Here is a 25,272-nt window from a genome sequence, read left to right on the forward strand (position 1 = left end):
AATCCAAGAGTCTATCCCATATTCTAGGGGAGATGAAGCAAGAATTTGATGTGTTAATGGCAACAGTCAATGGCCAACAAGCTTAAGAAAAAGAGGATAAAATACGCTGCAATGATGATATACGAAATAAAACGGCTGCTACTTTCATCCAAAGTTGGCGACGATTGTCGGCAAGAAAAGAAATCCAAATGCTTCAAAAGGAGGCCAAGGAATTGTCCATCCAACTTGTTGATGATTTGAGGACGAATCATCTTGAAGAGAGAGGGAATGATACGATCCAGGAAAGGTCAAATTCGGATTTTGACGTATGCAACTATCCAGTTTTACAGTAACAGTCATAATTCTCAATTCGATCATTGGATCGCGCTAAAATATTACGTGAAGTCTCTTGACATGTTGTCCTACCTTGGGTTAAAATTTCAGGTCAATCAGAGTTTGGGAAGGCATCTCAATACGGGTCAATAGAGGCTGTATGAATTTTGTTATTTACTTCCTTTTGACTTGTGGACTTCTTATTTGGCTAGGATTCTTTTCCTAAAAGGATGTGGCAGCTTACTTAATAGAAATCTACTAATTCTACAAAGATCTTTAATGGGCTGCAACATAGTTTCCAAGTGTGGCAAAGATTCATAATTATTTCGGAATCCTTTTTTTACAAGGAGGAATTATTCTCTTTTTTTTGGTAAGTTGACGTATGTATTAAAAGAAGAAGATACAAAAATTATAAGGGGCATACCCCCGATTTACAATGAGAACAGAAACATAAAACAACAGATGGCGACAGGCTAGCCACCGAACAGACAACAGAGACCAACTAGATTCGTTAGGGAAACCAAAACAACCAGCTAAGTATCAAATTAAGAATCTATGTTATTGACCCTCCAAGCTCTTTGGATCCTTTTGTTTTCATCTGTTGGTAGAGCATTCCTCATCAAATCAAGCTTATCGCGAATGATACATGATCAAAGACCAAATTCGAAGTTCTAGACATTCTTGCAAAGATCCTTGCATTCCATTCTTGCCAGTTATGATACACTGTAGCCGCGAAACTCAGTTTACGAGAAAAATTGACGAAACTTTTGCCATGCCTGGTGATAGTGGTCCATCGAATCCATTCATCCCAGCCTTTTGTCATTCTTGGAATGTCGCATCTATCACAAACATCCCACCAGATCGCTTTAGAATAGGAGCATTCAAAGAACAAGTGGTTGTGATCTTCATTGTTTCGGAAACAGATAGAGCATTTATTGGGGCCATATATACCAAACCGAGGAATTATTCATCCTAGCTATAAAAAGAAAAGAAGACATCAGAATAAATTCTACTTTCATATTAGATTTTCTAGTTTATTTGGGACTTCTTAATGGTAACAAATCTGATTTTAGCATATTTAGGATGATAATTTTTGGATTTTTATTATTATCTTCTTACTCTTTAGGTTATTATTACTTATTTGGGTCAATTGTAAGTGGGCTTAATATAAGTCCACCAAGGGGGGTCCATTAAGGTTTATTTAATTCTAGAGTTAGTATAAATAAAGGCATAACCAGACATGCAAGTTAGACAATTCACATTAATAAAACTTCTTGTTTTGCCGCACTTGGTGTGTGTGTGTTGATGAGATAATCTCCCTTTTATAGTTCTCTAAAGACTTGAAAAACGACTTATCGAAGAACAACTGTCTTCGTGGTGTCATCCTTATACTTCTCGTTCACGAATCAATATTCGTTGGGTGGGGGTTTTCCGTTTTCAATAGTGTTGGTGCCTAGGTACAAGTTATCTTTATGTCACACTCCTATCAAACCTGATCTACTTGGCTTTCCAGGAATTGGTGTCTTTGCGTGTGGGTTGCGTGACCATGTGATCACGAGGTTCGCATCAAGACATTTCGATGGATTTCATCTTAGGTTTACCTAGGTCAAAACAGGGTAAGGATTTAATTATTGTAGTTGTTGATAGGTTTTTAAAGATGACACACTTTATTCCATGTCATAAAACCGATGATGCAACTAACATTGCTGATTTGTTCTTTAGGGAGATAGTATGGCTTCATGGGGTCCCTAAGAGCATTGTGTTTGATAGAGATATTAAGTTCCTTAGCTATTTTTGGAAGGTGTTTATGAAGAAAATATGGTACTAAACTGTTTTTTTCAACTACTTGTCACTCCCAAACATATGGACAAACCAAAGTAGTTAATAGGACCTTATCACACCATCTACGTGTTGTCATTCAAAAGAACTTAAAGAATTGGGAAGATTGTTTACCATTCATTGAATTTGCATATAATCGTAGTGTGCATTCTACTACTGATTATTCCCTATTTGAGATTGTTTATGGTTTTAACCCTTTGACACCATTAGATTTGATTTCTTTGCCTGTTGATGAAAGGGTTAGTCTTGATGGTAATCAAAAAGTAGAGGTGGTGAAAGATCTTCATGCAAAAATTCAGCAACAAATAGAAAAGAAGAATGAACAATATGCAAACAAAGCCAATAGGGGACGAAAATTAGTTAGATTTGAACCAGGTGATTGGACTTCTTCAAGATACATGGGCTAAGGTGGACTTCAAGAGGATTTGTAATAATAAAGAGCAAGCCTTGATTAATTTGATTCATGTTCAAGAGGGGCTTGTTGGTGGAACCAAGACCATTACACAAGGATTGGGATAAGAAGACTAGATTCGGACAGTTTGACCTTTCATTACTCTTTTAGTCATAACTGGAGTTACAGATCGAATTTTGATGTGATTCTAGTTGGGCTCGAAACTAGACTTCCATACCTTTCCAATGGTATATGGCACGCCTTCTAATTCAATAAGACTAGAGAGAACCATCTGTTTTAAGTTGGGCCTTGCTGTTGCCAGACAGAATGCGGAAACAACAAACTTGTCTTATTTAATTAGTTGGGCTATCAAACTTTAATTATTTAGAGACGAGACAATTTGTTTGGGTTTTAGGCTTTTTTATTTTGTTTATTTTAATTATTTTGGGCTAGTTTTAGCTTGGGTTGATTATTATTTAAATTGGATTTATGTGAGACCCATTAGGGAAACTAGGGTTTTGGCTTGGAGTATAAATACTCTTTAGGAATAATTTTAGGACAGACTTTTGATAATATTTTCAGCATTGTAACCGACTTTTGGTTTCTCAATCTTGGTTCTTGATTGAACTTTCAATTCTTTAAAGAAGTGACCATTCTTTGTTGTGAATTTATACTTCTTTTGCTTGTCTCCAGATGTAGGCGTTGTGATCGAGTTGGTTTATAGTCTTGTTGCCTTGGAGCAAGTCTTCCATTATGATAAGCTCATTCAAATCTCAACAAACTTGGGTTAGATTGATCTTGAGGTCGCGAATACCATTAAATTCTGCTAGGGTTTGCATCACTCCAAGTGTGGTAAGGATTCATTAATGTTTCAGAATCCTTTTCTTAAAAGGATTCCTTATTAATCCTAGCTATACAAGGAAAGAAAGGCTGGTGGTATTTAATGACAAGTTAGTTATTTTTATTATTTTCTTTCATGTTTGGGCTTAATTAATACTTTGTTTTCAGTTAGAATCCAAGACTTGTTTGGATTAAGTTATGGGCTTTTCAGTTTAGGGTTTAGGGTTTTGGGTCAGTTTTGAGTGGACCTCATATAAGTCGATATAAGGGGTCCATTAAGGTTAATTTTTCAAGAACTATTTAAACTCATGTAAGCCAAAATTTCAGCAGATTTGATGATTATTACTTCTGAATTTTTTAGTTTTAACGTGTGAGAGTGATTCTTGCATTCTTCAGTTCTTGAACGAACTGAATCTGACTTATCGAAGATTAACTGGCTTCGTCGGGTCATTCTACTCAATCCAATAGTGTTGGTGCCTTGGGGTAGGTTTCCATTGTGTCACACTCCTATTAGACCTATTTCGGCTTTCCGGAATCAGATCTCAATCTTGATTGTTGCTTGCGTGACCACGTGATCACGAGGTTCGCATTAGTTGGTATTAGAACTAGGCTCTGAAACAAGGTCATATCCTTCTGTTATTTTCATTTTTTAGTGTTCCTTTAAGTTTTTCAGTGTTTGCGTCCATCTTCTTGTTCTTCGTGTCGGCGTCATCCAAGCAAAAAACAAAAAACAGGTCATATTTCATCTTGTTACTGTCTCTAATCATATCAGTATATTAAAAAGAAAACAAGAGAGAGAAAGAGGGACTAGTTGAAATTTGAAGGATCATTCAATTTTTGTCGTGGAAATACAACTCTTGGTAAACCATAAGCAAACCACCTCAGAATCAGTTGAAACTTCATATTTAGTCTATTAGGGGTGAGATCACATCATATGTCAAATTTAAGATTATTCTGATATTGTTTGCTTGAGGTTTTAATTCGAGGTTCAATTCTGCCGTAGAAACACTACTCTTAGTGAACCATATGAAAACAACCTTATAATCAATTGAAACTTCATAATCTGTTTAGGAGGGGTGATATCGCATCGTATGTAAAATTTAGGCTTATTTTGATATCGTTTGCTTAAGGTTTTAATTTGAGGATCCATTCTGCCGCAGAAACACTTACTGAACCATAAGCAAATCATCTCAGAATCAATTGAAAATCCATGTTATTTCTATTGAGGGTGAGATCGCAACATGTATTAAACTTGGTCTTATTTTGATATCGTTTGCATGAGGTTTTAATTGGAGGTTCAATTTTGCCGCAAACCGATCATACACGGGGTTTGGGTACCTAGACATAATAGAACGACCTATAAACAGAGATTTGTTATTTTCTTGGTATCCTAATACTAATATTAAATTTGAGGTCATTTCAATTGCGTTTCTTTAGGTTCAGAATCGGGTTTTGTCTTATTATAACGGGTTTGCTTTGCGTTGTCTTTCAAAACTTGTTTTGTTTCTGTTGATTTTGTTCCTTCCAGTATTTTATCATATTTGAGATATTTGGCTGTTTTTGAGTCATTCTCATCAATTTCATATTTGTTTGTCTTCGATCAGTTCTGGTCCAAAAAAAAGTCAGATTTGTAATTTCAAGTCTAAATCAGTGTTCTTCTTGTCGTAAACTCTATTCTTGTTGTGTCTTCATCTTCTTCTATTTTTTCTACTTGTGCCATGTATTCAGCAAGGGAGAGGGAACGAAGGAGGATTCTAGCTCAAGGATGTGAAAAAACTAAGCGATGGTTTGGGGGTTTTCGAACAAGAAGTTGATAAGTATAAAAGATTATTCTATGATCTTCAAGCTTCATGGGAAAAGGAGGTACAACGCAAAAAAAATGAAAGACAAAGGAGAGTCGTTGTTGTCATCATTCAAAAACATGTACGCAAGTGGTTAGTACGGCGTGCTTATTTGAAATTCTTAGTAGTCACTACTTCCATATGGTTTTGTTGGAGAAAGGTGTTAGCAATAAGGGAATTCTGAACGCTTAAACAAAAGGCTAATAAAGTTGCTACCGATCCTATTCAAGATTCGAGGGTGAATCTTCTTAAAAAGAGAGGGAATGATACGGTTTAACCTTGTGATACGAACCAAGCAAGGTCAGATTCAGATTTTGGCGTAAAATTTTATACCGTTCAATTTTACGCTATTGAGCATAACTTCAAATCCAACCGTTGGATCGAGCTGAAACTTTACCAGAAGATTCCAGAGGTGTTTGTCTATGTTGGGGTACATTTTCAGGAGAATCCATGTCAGAAAGGACTTGCAATATAGGTCCGAACAGGCTATACAAATTCTGTTATTTACTTCCTTTTGACTTGTGGACTTCCTATTTGGCAGAGATCCTTTTTTTACAAGGATGTGGGAGCTTGTTTTGGGAATTTCTTAGTTCCACAAGGATCTTTAATGAGATGCAATATAATCTTCAAGTATGGCAAGGATTCATTAATGTTTCAGAATCCTTTTCTTATAATGATTCTTTATTAATCTTAGCTACACAAGGAAAGTAGGGCTGGTGGTATTTAATGATAAGTTAGTTATTTTTATTATTTTCTTTCATGTTTTGGCTTAATTAATACTTTGTTTTCAGTTAGGATCCAAGGCTTGTTTGGATTAAGTTATGGACTTTTCAGTTTAGGGTTTTGGGTCAGTTTTGAGTGGATCTCATATAAGTCCATATAAGGGGTCCATTAGGGTTAATTTTTCAAGAACTATTTAAACTCATGTAAGCCAAAATTTCAGCAGCTTTGATGATTATTACTTCTGAATTTTTTAGTTTTAACGTGTGAGAGTGATTCTTGCATTCTTCAGTTCTTGAACGAACTGAATCTGACTTATTGAAGATTAACTGGCTTAGTGGCGTCATTCTACTCAATCCAATAGTGTTGGTGCCTTGGGGCAGGTTTCCATTGTGTCACACTCCTATCAGACCTATTTTGGCTTTTCAGCTTTTCGGGATCAGATCTCAATCTTAATTGTGGGTTGCGTGACCATGTAATTACGAGGTACGCATCATCTTGTCTCACCTTCTTGCGGTTCTTGCAACACTAAAACCAACTCAGCAATGCAATCCAAATATGTATATATGACTAAAGAAACAATAAAAACCATAAAATAAGCAAAAACAAAACTGTGATGATAGTCTCGCGAGTAGCTAGCGAACCGAAATATGAACGAAACTAAAGACTCGAATAAAAACAGAAACGAAATGTGCAAAATGATGAAACAACACCCAAATATCTTTGGATATGTTGAAATTATACTGCAAGAAACAAGAACAACAGAAAGAAAGTGAGTTTCATGAGTTGACGCAAAAGAGACTCGTTAGTTAAGTCTGAATCTGGAACCTAAAGTAAATATTGTCCAATTGAGCTAAAATTCCAGATATGGTGCAATATCAATCCTAATAGACAGAATATAATGTTTAAGCAATTTATGATAAGGTTTGATATACTAATGAAAAAACATCATAAATGATACATGTTTAGACCGAAATTGAAAACTAAAGAAAACAATATCCAATTGACCCCAAAATTAATATTTGGTGAGATTAGGACCCCAATAATCAGAGTATCAACTTTGAGCTAATTCCGAGTTGATTTGATCCAATTTTCAGTAGTATAGTTTTCTGTGGCAGAACCAATAAACGTCTTTTTGAATGACTTTTTTTTCTTTGTTTTTTTTATGCTAATGATATATTTTGGACAGTAACCAAATGAAATAACTAAAATTTTTTTATTTTTTTATATGCTGCAAAATCAAGGAGAAGAAGAAATTGGACACTAAGGATATTTTGCGGAAACAACAAGAAATGAAAATTTCAGACGGACATAACCTGATTAATGGAGTTAAGCTTTGATACCAAATGATGTGAAATCTAAATCATTAATTAAATCAGTTGAGAGAGGAGGTAAAACCCGAGGAGTGAAGTAGGTAAGCTTGTGTGATGATAATAGTGTAGAAAAATTAAAGAAACAACCTAGTTTTTCTGCAAAAGAAGCTCAAATTAGATCTGCATATTTCACTAACAAGATGATGATATTACTTGTGTATAAGGTGGCTTATTTTAACACCAACGATCTTGATTTTGCTATTCCTAGTGTGGTTGTTTCTTTGTTGCAGGAGTTTGATGATGTATTCCATGAAGACATCCCTAGTGGATTACCACCATTAAGGGGAATTGAACATCAGATTGACCTTGTACCCGAAGCTTCGATTCTTAATCGTCTAGCCTATAGAAGCAACCGCAAAAAGATGAAGGAGCTTTAAAGGTAAGCAGATGAGTTGATGATGAAGGGGTACATTCATGAGAGTATGAGTCCTTGTGTTGTGCCAATGTTACTTTTGCCTAAAAAGGATGGAACTTGTAGGATGTTTGTTGAGTGCTGTCATGAACATAACGGTGAAGTATAGACATCCTATCCCTAGGCTTGATGACAAGTTGGATGAGTTGTATGGAGCATGTATTTTATCTAACATTGACTTAAAAAGTGGGTACCATCAGGTTAGGATGAAAAAAATATGATGAATGGAAAACAACATTTAAGACTAAACATGGTTTATATGAATGGTTAGTCATGCCGTTTGAGCTTACACATGCACCAAGCACGTTTATGAGATTGATGAATCATGTTTTGCTTGCATTCATTGGTAAGTTTGTGGTTGTGTACTTTAATGGCATCCTAACTTATAGCAAGAACTTGAATGAGAATCTTGATCATTGACGTAATGTACTTAGTATATTGCGTGATGAGAAATTATATGCTAATGTTATAAGTGTACCTTATATATGAAGAAAACTGTGTTTCTTTGATATATAGTAATTGCGCAGGGTATTAATAAGTAATAACTTAATAAGGCAGCCTTGATATACCCTACATATGACAAGAAGTTTTATGTATTGGGAAGAACTTTAGAGACATGACAACATTAGCTATGGTCTAAGGAGTTTGTGATACATTCAGATCATGAATAATTTAAGCACTTGAAAAGGCAAGGTAAGTTGAATAAAAGACATGCCAAATGAGTTGAATTTATTGAAACCTTTCCATATGTGATCAAGGAAAAGAAAATATTATGGCTGATGCACTTTCACACATGTATGTTTTTTTATCTACTTTAGATGTTAGATTTCTAGGATTTGAACACATAAAAAAATTGTATAATGATGATAGTGATTTCGCTAATGTTTACAATGCTCGTGAAACTTTGGCTTTTGGAAAGTTTTATAGACTTAACGAGTATTTGTTTAAAGAGAATCGTTTGTGTGTTCCATTAAGTTCTATGCGTGAATTGTTTGTACGTGAAGCACATAGGGGCGGGTTGATGGAGCATTTTGGTGTTTTAAGATTTTGGGTGTATTGCATGAGCATTTTTATTGGCCTAAAATAACAAAAAAGATATGCAACACATATATGATAAATGCATAACTTGTAGGAAAGCAAAGTCTAGGACTTAACCATATAACATGTATACCCTATTGCCTGTACTTAAGGATCCATGGGTAGACATTTCAATGGACTTCATCTTAGGTTTGCCTAGGTCAAAATGGGGTGGGGATTCAATCTTTGTAGTGTTGATAGGTTTTCAAAGATGACATACTTTATTCTATGTCATAAAATCGATGATGCAACTAAAATTATTGATTTGTTCTTTAAAGAGATGGTATGCTTCATAAGCATTGTTTCTGATATAAATGTTAAGTTCCTTAGCTATTTCTGGAAGGTGTTATGGGAGAAATTGGGTACTAAATTGTTGATTCAGTTAGATTATGAATCATTGAAGCACTTGAAAGGGCAAGGTAAGTTGAATAGGAAACACGCCAAATGGGTTGAAGGCAGCCATTCATACTCAACTAAAATAGTAATTACCATTATATTAGGGCATTGTGGATCAAATTACTTAACCAGTAGCTTAGAAGCATCAATTTCAACATAAACTCTAGCATAAGTTAGGCATTTACGCATTAGGATAGTAGCATCAACATGTAAAGAAACCCCTAGAGCACTAGCAACATAACTCAGCTTCTTGTTAGTCCAATATTCCAATGGATCATGATGAAGTTTAATCCGAAAGATAACTCATCTTTAGAGAATTGCATGTTTGGTGTCCATCTTTTAAGGACCAAATATCTATTGGCCATGTTCCATGGAGCACAGTCTAGGATAGCAAAAGCATGTTCAACCAGAGCAAAGGAGAAGATAAAGAAACCATTATCTAAATACAACACTTCTAATAATCCAAGGGATCCCCGAATTCTGTTAGTTATAGATTTAACTACTCTAAATGGTAGTTTTTAACCTACAAAGTGTCTAACAATGGTGGATTGCTAAAGAGTAGAACCATCTTTAAAGACTTCTATTGGAGGACTAACTATCACCCGTTCAGAGACTCGGGAGGGAGGTAAGAAAAACAAAAGTTGGTTTATAGTATGGCCAGCTTTCACGTTTAGGTTAGTCTTATCTTTAATAGCATTTAAGAAGTTTAACTCACAACCGTTGGTTTGCTGAAGAGGGTTAACAGTAGTGAAAGACACCCTTTGCATAGGATTTGTCATTTCTTCCACTTCAATATCTGAGTGTGACAACTTTGGAATGAAGGCAGCTAGCATATTTCTTTCCTTAGCTATAAAGGAGGAGTGCACTACATGCTTACCCATCTAATATTCTAAAACTTTCTTATCTTGGACATTGACCAAACTAGCATTAATTGCTTGCTGCTGATCTGCCCCATCTTTTAGAAGAGGCATTTTGATTCCTCTGATTTCATCTAGTTCACATGACTTCCAGATGTAAAGGCTCGGACGTGACCTTTAATATCAGCTTTGATCTCATCACAATGCTGAGAAGTTTAGAATCTTGGCCATGTAACATCTCCTGAAGTTGTATTCTCAGGTTGTGTTAACCAACCCTTGTTACATTCTGAATGGCTTTGTTGTTGGTGGAGTGGAGAGCATCATGTTGAAAAACGATGGTAGGAGAAGAAATGATAGCACTGGTAACCATAGTCACCTTTTTCATTTACATCTCCATCTCCCACGCTTGAATTACAAGAAAGAACCTAAAAAAAGAACCATTGAAACTAAAATAGAGAAAAAGCAATTGGACTGAAATCGTTCAAGGAACCAACCGAATCAAGAAGAAAACAAAGCTAAGACATAATTAGATGTAAGGATTCCAAATTTGATCATGTAGGAGGAAAGGAAAAGAGGAAATAGGAGAGATGATGCGGATCAGCCCAACATTAAGCTTAATCATGCCAACGACTCATTAGAGGTACCAAGCGGGCCAATTACAAGAGCAATGATAAAAAAAAAGCTTAAAGAGGCATTGAATGAGCTTGTTCAGAATATATGGAGCAAGATGGACCTAGGAGCTTGGGACACCTAGGGAGCATGAAGGACAACCTCTAATTTATCTAATCCAAGTCCAAAAAGAGCCTAATTTGTGTGGATCAAAGGGTTGCCAGATCTGATTTCCTAAACTAGGAAGGATTAATTAATGATTCTCCTAATCTAGGAAGGAAACTAAATTAACAGGTATAAAAGAGGGAGATTGACACGATCAAAAGATTGATGTCTTATCCCAAGTGTAGGAGTGTCGAAGTAATAAATAATCCGGCAAAATCGGGGTCGAACTACAGGGAGGTGAACTATATAAAATTATAAACAATAAATGAAAAGGAGTTGAAGAGAACTTTTGAGATGTGATATTGATGTAAGGATTAAACAAGGATAAAATAATTGTCAAGGTTAGAGGATCCACTAATGATATTTCAAATAAATATAATATAAACTCCTTTTATTACTCAGCTGGAAATCACACACAAAGGAGGTTCCAATCGGATTATAAATTATTAATATGATTATATTAATTATCTTATTTGAGTAATGCCAACACTTGTAAATGTGGTCAGGTATTCATGGTGATAACTTATGTTAACAACAAATCAAGTTCCTTTCATAGCACAAGTGTCGGTTATACCATACAGTTGGGCTATGAAAGTGTTAAGTATTTGTTGCACCAAGGGTTGTTCAATACAAATCTAGATTAACCATTTAACAAGCAAGGTATTAAGAGTGAGTAAGATAATAAATACAAAACATGTTAGTATCAAACATTAAAGTCCATGTTGAGTTTATACTATACTTATTCTTATACCATTAGTGTAACCTTTTCACCTTGACATAATAAACTAGCTGAACATTATGAATAAAAGAAACATAGATAAATAAGATAAGAACATAATTATATAAGTATAGTAAAGGAAATGAAAAACATAAATAAGAGATTAAGAAAAATATAACATGGAATAAAACTTGAACATTACAAAATACAAAGAAAGAGAGTAAGAGCAAGATCTTGATCTGAACAACTAAGATGCCTAAATGTATGGCAAATGCCCCCTTTTATAGGACAAAATTCAAAACTATTGATTTGATTACTAATTACTGAGTGGGTGGCCACCTCTTAACTTGATAACAATCCTTATCTTCTTGTCTGTAGAAAACGTCATTACTAACATCAGAATTTGAACAGATAGTCTTCATGAACATTCTGGGAAATTGTCTCAGCTTTCCAACAAAATAAGAATGAGGTCATTTGAACTTCTAAAACTCGAGATATGGGCTGAATACTGAACAATGTCTGGGTTGCAGGACAGATTCCGACTTCTCTGTTGTTGCTACAATTTGAACTTTAAAACGGTTCTTTTGAATCTTAGTCTCTTCATGAAAGTTTTAGGTCTATATCTTAGCTTTCTATCCATATAAACCAGACCTAAATCCAAGTTCTACAGCTCCAGTTATGATCCAATAACCGAATGGTGTTTCAGTTTGAATTGAACCAGCATTTCTTCTCCAAGCTCAGCCCTTTCGTTGTCTTCTCAATTTCAATAGTTAAATAAATCAATCAATCCTTTGAATTATGAAGAAACATACCTACATTTGAAATGAGCATTTACCATAAATTAAAGATATCTTATATTATTAGACTTGTTATTATAAAACATGCTCAAGTTAGGGAATTTAATGATACTTTAAGTGCAATATGATGATATAAAACCTTAATGAAAATGCATTTTTAAATACTAATCATACCCCCAACCAGCTTATTACTAGTAGTCAAAGCGTTAAAACAATTTGCGACATTCAAAAGCAAGGCATTCATCATTCAACTTCTATTAATCTATACAAATAAATAAACTCTCATTAAATTTATATATCTGCTTTATACTTCTTAAACAAGATATTAATAAACCTTTCTTTTGTGCTCAATATATCAACACATAGTTATGGGGCTTTACATGGAAGAAAACAAAATTTTGTTTTAATGTTTAAGGTTAACTTCCTTAGATTGGGATTATTATCTTTTTTTTTAATATATATACATATAACTTAAAACACAATGCATCTTTAACCCATGTAACGAGCTTTCGACTAATGACTCCTAGACCAGTTGGTCTTAGGGCATTAGGTGTTGACATTTCATTTAGACAAAAACTTGAGGGCTATCCACCAAGTCAATAGTTGGTCACTAATTAATAATTAATTACCAAATGAATAGTCTTTTTAGCCTATAAAAGGAGGCATTTTCCATACATTGAGGCATCTTAGTTTTCAGATCAAGATCATTTTCTTGCTTTCTCTTTGTAATATTTAAGTTTTATTTCATACTATATTAATCTATTATTTATGTTTTTCATTTCCTTTCCTATACTTAGTTAACTTATATCATAACCATGTTCTTATCTTGCTTATTCATGTTTCTCTCATTCATAATGTTTAGCTAAGTTTATTATGTCAAGGTGAAATGGTTTTACTAATGGTGTTAGAATACATATAATATAAACTCAACATAGACTTCAATGCTTATATTCAAGAAAGTTAAATGGTTAATCTAGATTTGTATTGTATAACCCTTGGTACAATAAATGCTTGATTCTTCATAGTCTTCAACCATGTTAACCGACACCGTTGTTATGAGAAGAACTTGATTTGTTGTTAACATAAGTTAACATCATGAATACCTGATAATATTTATAAGTATTGGTGTTACTTAAATAAGATAATTAATATAATTATGTTAATAATTCATAATAAGCTATTAATGATAAATCATTTGATTGGAACCTCCTTTGTGTGTGGTTTCCAGTTAAGTATTAAAAAGAGTTTATATTATACTTATTTAAAATACCATTAGTGAATCCTCTAAACTTGACAACTATTTCCTTACATCAATATCACATCCTAAAACTCTCTTCAACTCCTTTTCTGTTATTATTCTCTTCAAATGTTTTTTTTATTTTTAATTTATATAGTTGACCTCCCTATAGATTGACCCTGGTCTTGCCAAGTTATTTATTACTTTGACACTCCTGCATTTGGGATAAGACATCAACTCTTTGATCGTTTCAATAGTACACAACTCCTTCAAGAATTTGGCATATTTGGAAATTTGCTTAATAGCAACAATCAAAGGAACGTTGAGTTTTACCTTCTTGAAAACCTCTAAAACCTCTTTTTCTTTGTCATCTTTCTTAGACGTAGAAGATTCAAAGGAAAGGGAGGGATTTTCTTGAAATTGGAATTCATTAAGTTTGGACTTACCTTTGGAGTAATGGTGGTTGTTTCAGTTTGTGAAAGAAAAGGTTGTTTCTTCTTTATGCTCAGTTCAATTTCTATCTTCTCTTCTTCCTACATCTCAATTTGTTTTGACATTTGCTTTTCATGTTCTTTCCCACTTTGTAGTGTGATCGCACTAACATTCTTTTTTGGATTCAATGCTTGGGAGGACAATTTTTCATTGATTTGTGCTTCTAATTTCCCTACACTTAAAGCTATTTGCCCCATTTGTTTTTTTTGGGTAAGTTGACGTATGTATTAAAAGAAGAAGATACAAACATTATAAGGGGCATACCCCAGATTTACAATGATTACATAAACATAAAACAACAGATGGCTACAGGCTAGCCACTGACCATAAAACTGAAACCTCACTAGATTCGTTTGGGAAACCAATACAACCAGCTAACTAACAAATTAAGAAACTATGGTATTCACCCTCCAAGCTCGTTGGATCCTTTTGTTTTCATTTGTTGGTACGACATTCCTCATCAAATCAAGCTTATCACGAATGATACATTTGATTTGATTAAAGACCAAATTCGAAGTTCTAGACATTCCAGCAAAGATCCTTGCATTCCGTTCTTGCCATACATGATACACTGTAGTTGCAAAACTCAGTTTACGAGAAAAATTGACGAAACTCTTGCCATGCCAAGAAACAGTGACCCATCGAATCCATTCATCCCAGCCTTTTGTCATTCTTGGAATGTCGCATCTGTCACAAATATCCCACTAGATTGCTTTAGTATAGGAGCATTCAAAGAACAAGTGGTTGTGATCCTCATTGTTGCGGAGACAAAGTGAGCATTTATGGGGACCATGTATACCAAACCGATGAAGTTTATCTTGAGTTGTGAGTTTCTGTTGGACAGCCATCCATAGAAGAAATGAATGTTTTGGAACAACATTCTTGAACCACACAATGTCATGCCATTCAACCACCTGACGATGACGTCTTTTGCCCCATTTGTTTCTCTAAATTGTGAATACTTGATCTTATTTCCTGTTGAAAAGACATGATATTTTATTGTAAAGTCATTTTATTAAAAGCTATGATGTTTATCATCTCATGAAGATCATCACTTGATAACCCTATAACATTAGAATTTATAAATGTAGGGGGCTATCTCGCTTGATAATTCTGCTAGGGCTGAAATATATGGGGGTGGAATTGTTGGCCTTGATTGCCTTGTTGAGGTAGGTTCTCATCGTGTAAGTTCGAGTGATTTCTCCATCTGTACTTGTTAGAAAAATGATCATATTTACCCTGGGGCTGGCCATTGAATACTCCATCAATTGCATTAGCTTGTTCAATATAATCTTTTTGCATTGTGGGGCACATATCTGAAGCATATGCTATAAACTTTCACTTACTGTCCATTTCCATAAGCCAAAGAAAGCACAAGAGAAGTAGGATCATTAACATTATTCTCAAGGTTATCAATACTTACCTTATTTACTCGTTTGCTTGGGAAGTCTCCATGCATGCAAAATTGTTTCGAGTTGGCTGCCATATTTGAGATCAATTGGCATGCATCCTCTGATGTTTTATCTACTAATGCCCCTTCACTTACCGTATTAATGATATTGTGGTTAGTAGGAATTAGTCATTTGTAGAAGTATTGAATGAGTAGTTGATCAAGTATTTGATGATGAAGACATTAAATGCATAGCTGCTTAAATCTTTCCCAATACTTAAAGAGTGTTTTGCCGAATCCCATATATTTCTTTTCTTATGTTGGCAACTCAATATGCTAGGAAATACTTCTCTAGGAAAATCTTCTTCATGCCATTCCAAGTTCTAATGGAACCAGAGAGAATGGAGAAAAGTCATGCTTTTGCTACCCCTTTTAAAGAGAAAGGGAAAGCTTTCAACTTAACTTGTTCTTCATCAACTTCAAGTGGTTTCATACTAACACAAACCATGTGGAACTCCTTGAGATGAGTATGAGGGTCTTCTCCGAGAATATTGACAGTAGGTGTATAAACCCAGACTTTAGCTCGAAATTGGTAGTTTTTACTGACAATTTCTGGTTAGTAGTGACGCAATTTTCACTGATGATTCCATGTGTCAATGATGACTCTGTTTTCTCTATTGATTTCATGCGTCAACCATGAATTAGTTTTTGTTATTGATTCCATGCGTCATCCATCCCTCAATCTTCAATGATGATTTCTTGTCCTATAGTGACTCAGTTTTTGCTAACGATTTTTGGATCAACAGTCACATAGTGTTTTCGACGATTCCATGCATGAGCCATGACTCTATTTTTGCAATCGATTTGATTTGTCGGTCGTGAATTCTTTGACGCTGTCGATTCCATACGTCAGCTGTCACTTAGTTTTCAATGATGATTTCAAGGTCTAAGGTGATTCTGTTTTCGCTGATGATTCAGGTCAGTAGTGACGCAGTGTTCACTGACGATTCCATGCGTCAATGATGACTCTGTTTTCTCTATTGATTTCATGCATCAACCGTGAATTAGTATTCGCTATTGATTCCATCCGTCAGCTGTGAATTAATTTTCAATGATGATTTCTCGGTCTACAGCGACTCAGTTTAGAAATACTTACCTCATTTACTTGTTTATTTCGAAGTCTCCACGGGTGCTGAACTATTTCAAGTTGGCTGCTATGTTTGAGATCAATTCGCGTGTAGTCTCAGGTGTCTTATCTACCAATGCCTCTCCACTTGCAGCATCAATGATATTACAGTCAGTAGGCATCAATCTTTCATAGAAATATTGAATGAACAGCTGATTGGGTATTTGATGATGAGGGCATTGAATACACAGTTGCTCAAATCTTTCCCAATACTCAAAAAGTGTCTCTCCATGAGATTGCCGAATCCCACATATTTCTTTCCTTATGTTGGCAACTCGATATGCTGGCATTCCACGTTCCAATGGAACCTGAGAGAATAGAGAAAAGTCATGCTTTTGCTGCCCCTTTTAAAGAGAAAGGGAAAGCTTTCAACTTAACCTGTTCTTCGTCAACTCCATTTGGTTTCATGTCAACGCAAACCATATGGAACTCCTTAAGATGAGTATGAGGATCTTCTCCTACAAGACCATTGAATGTTGGTAGCAAATGTATAAAACCATATTTGAGCTCAAAGTTTACATTATTGTCGATGTTTATGCACAATGGTTGATTTTCCATGTTAGGAGCAGCAAGCTCCTTGAGTGTTTGTTGTTGTGCAACAGCCATGGTATTGACGCGAGCTTCCTTTCGTAACCTGCATAAAGTGTTTTCTATTGCGGGATCCACCCGCACTTGACTCTGGTTAGTAGAACAGGTTACATGCATAAATCGTCAATAAAACTTAAAAGAAACCAACTACACAAGAGATCGAAAACAATGCAAATTGTACAAAAATCTTACACTAGAAAACTAAAACGGCCTAAAAACCCTAGAAAACAACGGAATTTGGCCTCGATATGGTGGGGCTAGTGATAGCACTAGTCCTATTTAGAACGTCATTTCCCTTCAGGAAACAAAAGGCCTATACCTAATTCCACCAAAAAATATGTTTTGAACAGTACCGCTACCGTAAATAAACAGTATCACAGCAAGCAAAAAATTTGTTTCTCTTTTTTTTTAGAAAAATAAATAACAATCACAACAACTAAAAATAATAGCACAAGAATTAACTAAAATTACTTTCCCGGCAACGGTGCCAAAATTTATTGTGAAGTCGTGGTCGCACAAATTAATTACCCTAACTTCAAACACAACACACAAGATAGTATAGAGCAACACAAGGGTCGATCCCGCAAGGAAGGTTCAAGTCAGATTTTTATGCTAGATGATATACAATTTGGGGGGGTTCGTACGTTATCTAGGTTAAAGCAAAAGAAAACAGAAAACTATCAAACAAAATTTAATAAAATCAGAAAATTATCAAGAGAACAAATCTTGGTTGCAAGCACACATCCACCTACGAAAATCAGAATTGATCATGGAAACGAAACATCAATTTATATTCTAAATATTTATCTCTTCTTAACATTAGTTAGTTAACGGATCTGCCATATAACTAACCTTAACCTTCAAACAACCACAATGTTCGCACTAATAATTTAATTCAATGGCAACTTTAATAACCAGATAAGTTGATTAATCAAGAAAACATAACTGTCTGCAGTCTATATTTGATTTGATTGAATGTTCTCCCTAAGATTAATAACGTAGATCCGCCACAATTATTAAACTCAGTTGCTTCACAAGTTTATATACCACAACTTCGGTTTTGATATTAAACTTAGCAATAGATTGTTTACAATAATAACTTAGAGTCCGCTCTAGCAATTAAAATAAAAAATCATAGAAAAAATAAGCATAGGAGAACAAACATATTCATCATATAAACTGAAAAGAAAAGATAAAATTCTTACAATTCAAAGGTTTTTATGTCCTTGCAACTAAGAAAACGAGTTTTAGCCTTGCATGTTTGTGGAACAACTAATAAAAAAAAGGAGGAGGAATGCATGATTTTGGGTTTCTTAGAGGAAGGGGTCATTTTTCTCTTTTTGGCTGGCTGCCCTCTTCTTTTCTCTCATTCTTTTTATATCCTAGGAAACCCCAATCTCTATTTTACAAAGTAGTCCCCCTTTAAGTAGACAGTTTACATTTAAGTACTTCAATAACTATTTTTCTAAAAAAGGAGAAATAGCCTTGCATGAAATCTTCAAGCTTTGACTTAGAGATAGCTAAATTTCTTAAATAAAAACTTGGATATCAGTTTAGATGCTTCGGAACGTAATTTGGACTCGTTTCTTCACAAAACTTGTTTGCTGGCAGAATTCAGTTATCATCTTTGAAAAATCATATCTCCATCATATGACATATTTTTAGGCTGAAATTTGGATCTTTGATACACCTTTGAGTCAAGAATCTAACAAAATTGAGTTTGCATCAATTGGACTTCTGTAGCTCCAGATATTCCAGTTAGAATGGACGAAGGTCAACACTAGCAGATTGTGAGATTTGACTTTGAAGGTTGCGAATTCCATGCTCTTCCTTATTTTATTTTCTTTCCTTAGATTTCCAGAAAGGTATGGATGTTAGCTTTTTAATTTCACTAGAATCACTTCATTTTGACCTTTAGAGCTCATGTTGTGCACAAAATATCGACTGAAGGTCAAATCTACCAATTACCTCCAATTTACTCTTTTTTGCATCTTTCATCCAAAAGTGCCTTCAAAACATAAAATAAAGAATATCAAGGCATTTTATATATAACATATAGGCAAAACAATAGTTAAATATGGGTGAAACTATCGTCTAATATGGTTTCATAAAATACCTCCACACTTAGCTCTTGCTCGTCCTCGAGAAAGGATAGGTAAAATCAAATTGAAATTAAATTAAATCAAATCACTATGACTAATCCCCTAATCTCCCATGAATATCCAAGAATATATGCATTATAAACAAGAATACAGTAAAAAAGGATAAAGAGTATAAATTTTTATGAATTTATTTACATGCGAATTTCAAAACTCAATTAATCATCAGGATTTAAATGAAATCTATGTCATGCCAAAGTGATAGGTCCTCTCATTGATATACACTCCAACACTCACGTGTTTAGGGCTTATGTGTTTAAATCTTTCAAATTCAATCAATGAATATTTTCTACCATAAGCTTGATCTTCAATCTCATCTCCATTACTAACATATTACAAGCAATGCACGAATCAAAAGGTCTTATTTTCTGGTTGTAATGAGCTAATGTTAAGGTGAGGTAAAAGAGAGTAAAAGAAAAGGTTCAAATCAAAGAAAGTAGAGCATTTTAAAAAATGATACTTCAAACAAGATATTCCATCAAAGCACATAAATTTTTCATCTTTAATCATCAATGCTTAACTTCTTTTGATTTCAAGCTCTTTCAACATAAAATCTTAAGAACATAAAGGAACACTTCTTCTTCTTTTTTTTTTGCTTCTTTTCTTTTGTTTTTCTTTTTAACCTTTGGCAACTTTACCTATCTTTTCATCAAGCATCACTTCTTCTTTCTTTTCACATAATTTCCAATCATAATTCCATGAGTTATCACAAGTATATGCTCTACTAATCCTTGGCTAGGGTAAAAGGAAAACATATAAAAATTTAAGGCTTATACATGGATAAAGCAAAGAAAAGATAAACAAGCTCAAAAGGGGCTCACTAAGGATAATATGCTTTAGGTTGATTTTTTGGCTCAAGTGGTTAAAATTCCTAATGCCTTTATCATCTTCATGTATATATGTAATAGGAATGTAATCTCAACAAGATATGAAGCAAGTTCTAGAGATACATATCATTGAAAGAATGCACAATAAAAGAATATAATGTTGAAGGCTCAAAAGCTTGCATTGATATAACACCATAAAGTCAATATAACATATTCTCAAAGTCAATCCCTAAACCAATTAAACCTTAAAACTTGCATGCACACTCCTTCATTCGATTTATATCTTCATCTATCTCAATTAATTCTTATATATAATTCTCACATTCTTATAAACCAATAGGAGTTCAAAAGATCAAACTTAGAAATTTGTTTTTTTGGAACAACAAAGAAAATAAAAATAAGAAAACCAACATTCTCCTAATACCCCCACACTTAAAACACAACTTTATCCTCAATGTTGAAATAAAAAAAGGAATATAGGAGAATGACAAAAATAAAGTAAAATGCGAAAAATAAAAGATGAGGGAAAAAGAAAGCAAATCTGTTTTTTTTTTCTTTTTTGTGCTGGGTTGTCTCCTAGTAAGCGCTTTAGTTTTAAGTCATTGGCTCGACATGTTGCATGCTCATTCTTCATATATTGGTTCAGCTAACTCCACAGAAACGGTGAGTTCTACCGTCCAACCTTCATAGAAAGGTTTCAAGCGATGCCCATTGACCTTGAGTACTTTGTTGGTTTCTAAACTTGTAATTTTAACTGCACCATAAGGAAAAGCATTAGAAACAACAAATGGGTCCAATCCAATGAGAGCACAACTTTCCAGGAAAAATTTTCAAACGCGAATCATAAAGGACTTTGTCTCCAACATTAAACTCTTTTCTTGTAATCATTCAGTCATGGAGACTCTTAGTCTTTTCTTTGTAAATCCTTGCATTCTCATAAGCATCATTTCGAATCTCTTCCAACTCTTACAATCACAACTTTCTTGCAATCCCAGCAGCATCATAATCCATGTTACATTTTTTAATGGCCCAAAAAGCTTTGTGTTCAAGCTTCACCAGTAGATGACATGTTTTTCTATAAATCATCCTATAAGATGACATTCCTATAGGTGATTTGTAAGCAACTCGATAAGCGCAAAGTGCATCACCAAGTCGTAGACTCCAATCTTGCCGATTAGGAGTCTTCTCCAAAATGGACTTGATTTCTCGATTTGAAATTTGTTTGAGGATGGGATGTTGTGGAAGTCCAATGAGTCACATGATATTTGCATAACAATGCTTCCATTGAATGATTGCAAAAATAAGTGCCACGATCCTTAATGATAGTTCTAGGGATTTCAAACCTGTCAAAAATATGAGTCCTGACAAAATCTAAAACAACCTTAGCATCGTTAATTCATATGGGTTTCACCTCAATCCATTTGGACACATAATCAACAGCAAGAAGAATATAAAGATTGCCAAAAGAAGAAGGAAATGGACCCATAAAATCAATACCCCAAACAAAAAAAATTTCACTTACAAGAATATTCGTTAAAGGCATTTGATTCTTATGAGTGATATTACCTATTCTTTGGCATTTTTCACATGATTTGCAAAAATGATATGCATCCTTAAAAATAGAAGGCCAATAAAAACCACTTTCAAGTACCTTGTGGGCCGTTCTTTTTGCTCCAAAATGCCCACCACAAGAATGAGAATGACAACAAGTAAGAATGGAATGAAATTCATCTTATGGTACACATCTCCTAACTACTTGATCCACACAAAATTTTCACAGATAAGGAGTATCCCAAAAATAATATTTAGTATTAGCTCGTAACTTGTCTTTTTGGGATGTAGACAAACCTGGAGGGAATTCTTTGGTGACTAAATAGTTCATCAAATCAGTATACCATGGTCTTGTAGAGAAATGTAACACATACAACTGCTCATCATTGAATGTCTCTCATATTGTTTTGGTTTGTATATCCTCAGTCCTCAGTCGGCTCAAGTGATCAGCCATATGGATTTCAGCACCTTTTTTGTCTTTGATCTCAAGATCAAATTATTGTAAAAGCAAGATCCACCTAATCAATATTGGTTTGGACTCCTTTTCTTCAAAAGATACCTTAAAGCTGCATGATCAGTAAAAACAATGACTTTTATACCAAGTAGATATGACCTGAATTTTTCAAGAGTAAACACCACTGCAAAAAGTTCCTTTTCAGTTGTATGGTAATTGCATTGTGCTACGTCCAACATGTGGGAAGCATAGGCGATAACATGCAAATTCTTCCCTATTCTTTGCCCAAGGATAGCCCCTATCGCATAGTCACTCACATCACACATTAAATCAAAAAGGCTCATCCTAATTTGGTGGTTTGATGATAGGGGCAGATGTGACACGCCTCTTAAGCTCATCATAGGCATCTTTACATGTTTGATCAAACATAAAATCCACTTCTTTGGCTAATAGTTTGCACAAGGTGCTGTAATCTTTGAGAAATCTTTGATAAAGCGTCGGTAGAAACCTACATGGCCAAGAAAAGAATGAATTTCCCTCACATAGAAGGGGCAAGGTAATGATGAAATAACATTTATTTTAGCTTTACCAACCTCTAATCCACGTGAAGACACAACATGCCCAAGAATTATTCCTTGTTCTACCATAAAATAACACTTTTCATAGTTTAAAGCAAGGTTAGTTTCAATGCACCTTTTCAAGATCAAAGATAAATTTTCTAGACATTTATCAAAAAAATCACCATACACCGTGAAATCATCCATGAAAACCTCAATTATTCTTTCAACATAGTTAGAAAAAAATACTCATCATGCATCTTTGAAAAGTTGCAGGTGCATTACAGAGACCAAAGGGGCATTCTCCTATATGCATATGTACCAAATGGACATGTAAATGTAGTCTTTTCTTGATCCTCAGGATTAATAACAATCTGATTGTATCCACTATATCCATCAAGAAAGCAATAAAAAGACTTACCTGCTAGGCGTTCAAGCATTTGATCTATGAATGGTAATGAGAAATGATCTTTGCCTGTAGCAAGATATAGTATTCTATAATCAACACACATTCTCCATCCACTTGAGATACGAGTAGGAATGAGCTCATCATTTTTGTTTTTCACCGACGTGATTCTAGTCTTTTTGGGCACCACATGGATTGGCGCCACCCATTACTGTCCGTGATGGGAAAAATGACTCCTGTATCTAACAGTTTCAAAATTTCAGCTTTCACTACCTCCATCATAGGCAGGTTCAACCTTCTTTGCATTTCCCTTGTTGGTTTCGCATTGTCCTCTAATAATATGTGATGCATACACATTGAGGGACTAATACCCTTGATGTCAGCTAAAGTCCATCCAATGGCCGTCTTGTGATCACACAACAACTTCACAAGTTTTTCCTCTTGTGTATTTGTCAAACCTGTTGCTACGATAACGGGAAGTGTATTGTTGTCGCCAATGAATACATGCTTCAAATTATCGGGCAAAGGTTTCAATTCTAACTTGGGGGCCTGTAAAATAAATGGCAAAAGCTTTTTATGTGAAAGTACTAAATCAACAAAGACATTACCATGGGGAACAGTTTGCAAAGCTTGTAAAGCCAATGCTGATTCGTGCATGTTTTAGGGAACACATATGTGCTTCTCCATCTCTTTTATCTCGGTAAAATCATACCCATAGCTCAAAGCGAGGCTTAATCCATCCTCACAATCAAAATCAAAAACTTGTTGCATACACTTATCAACTTGGTCATAGTATATGATAGAATAAACATTGCTATAAGGATATTTCATTGCATCATAAAAATTAAATTCAATCTTTTCATCTCCTACTTCCATAGACAAAGTATCCTTACCACAATTAATCTTTGTATTGGCAGTTTTCAAGAATGGTCTCCTAAACAATATAGGAGTGCTGTTTGATGAATTATAAGAATCATGTTTCATATCAAGAATATAAAAGTTGCATGGAATGACCAAACTATCAATCTTGACTAGGACATCTTCTATCACACCAAGTGAGTAAACAAAACTACGATTCGCAAGTTGTATTACAATGCTAGTTTTATTCAAAGGCTCAAGACTAAGAGAATCATAAACATGTTTAGGCATAACACTAATGGATACACCTAAATTGCACAAGGCCCTTTTAAAACTAGCATTACCAATAACACATGGGATAGTAAACGCACCTGGGTCTTTTTGCTTTAAAGGCATATTCTTTTGAACAATAGCAGATACAACTTCACCCATACTTACCATTTCATGACCTTTTAGTTTGAAAGCTCTCTTGATAGTACACAACTCCTTCAAGAATTTAGCATACTTGGGAATTTGCTTAATAGCATCAAGCAAAAGAATGTTGAGTTGTACTTTCTTGAAAACCTCTAAAATCTCTTTTTCTTTGTCCTCTTTCTTTAACCTAGAAGAACTCACAGAAAAGTGTGGAATTGCTTTAAAATTGGAATTCATTAAGTGAGGAGTTACCTTTAGAGTGTTGATTGTGGTTTCAATTTGTGAAGGAGGAGGATGTTTCTTTTTTATATTCAATTCGGTTTCTATCTCCTCTTCTTCCTCCATCTCAATTTGTTTCGACCTTTGTTCTTCAAGTTCTTTCCCACTTCGCAGCATGATCGCACTAACATTCTCTTTTGGATTCAATGCTTGGAAGGGCAATTTTCCATTCATTTGTGCTTCCAATTTCCCCACACTTGATGCTACTTGCCCTATTTGCTTCTCCAAGTTATGAATACTTGACCTTGGTTCTTGTTGAAAAGACATGACATTTAGTTACAAGGTCACAATGTTAGAACCCAAAGTTTTCATCATCTCATGAAGATCATCACTGGATGATGATGCCATAACATTGGAGTTTGTGAATGGAGGGGGTTGTCTGGCTTGATAATTTTGTTGGGGCTGAAATCCACGGGGATGGAACTGTCGTCCTTGATTGCCTTGTTAAGGCTAGTTCCCATAATATAGGTTGGGATGATCTCTCCATCCAGGATTGTACGTGTGGGAAAAAGGATCATACTTACACT

This window comes from Populus nigra, chromosome 6 (genome assembly GCF_951802175.1).
Source record: "Populus nigra chromosome 6, ddPopNigr1.1, whole genome shotgun sequence".
NCBI classification, from domain to species: Eukaryota; Viridiplantae; Streptophyta; class Magnoliopsida; order Malpighiales; family Salicaceae; genus Populus; species Populus nigra.